This window comes from Priapulus caudatus, unplaced genomic scaffold (genome assembly GCF_000485595.1).
Source record: "Priapulus caudatus unplaced genomic scaffold, Priapulus_caudatus-5.0.1 Scaffold42, whole genome shotgun sequence".
In the NCBI taxonomy this organism is placed as follows: Eukaryota; Metazoa; Priapulida; class Priapulimorpha; order Priapulimorphida; family Priapulidae; genus Priapulus; species Priapulus caudatus.
The window spans coordinates 290,043-290,776 of NW_014577103.1; the positions used below are offsets into that span (position 1 = coordinate 290,043).

General features: G+C 46.7%; 1 protein-coding gene across 1 annotated transcript in view; it reads right to left on the minus strand.

The window, feature by feature from the left end:
- LOC106820534 (ATP-dependent RNA helicase DHX8-like) overlaps positions 1-734 on the minus strand; it is a 23,293-nt gene that overhangs the window by 19,551 nt on the left and 3,008 nt on the right. The gene's annotated exons all lie outside the window — the stretch shown is intronic.

The window sequence follows — 734 nt, forward strand, 5'->3', positions numbered from 1 at the left end:
CCTGATTAATTACTGTCGGACTCCCTGAGTTGACATATATGCATGAGTCCGTGTCACTCGCTGAAATTCTGCCATACTATAATACTAACTAGTTCGTTCCAGAGCACGGCCTCGCGGAATTACCATATTTTTTCAGCAAATGTGCAAAGAAAATTTGGCTGACGTGCAACTGCATGAATCTTCAAAATAAGCACATGCATTATTGTTAATATCTTTAATTTTGAACTTCAGACTGCGGACTCCATCATTTTGCTGCGGACTCCCTCTTTTTGAGGGTAGGGAGTCCGTTCGACTCCCGTGTTCTGACAAAAGTTAATTTCTACCCCTAGACTCTGTTTGCAAATGATGCTTTCAGGAGCATTTTTTCAGCATGGACACGTATGCCCTAATTCCCGTGAATTCAGATTAACACGACTGGTCAATTTATACATGTAATAACATTTTGACAGGGAGCAGTGGACAGACAGGGATGGACAGGCAGTGGTGGACAGGCAGTGATGGACACTACAGTGATGGACACTACAGGCAGTGATGGACAGGCAGTGATGGACAGGCAGTGATGGACAGGCAGTGATGGACAGGCAGTGATGGACAGGCAGTGATGGACACTACAGGCAGTGATGGACAGGCAGTGATGGACAGGCAGTGATGGACAGGCAGTGGTGGACAGGCAGTGATGGACAGGCAGTGATAAACAGGCAGTGATGGACAGGCAGTGATGGACAGGCAGTGAT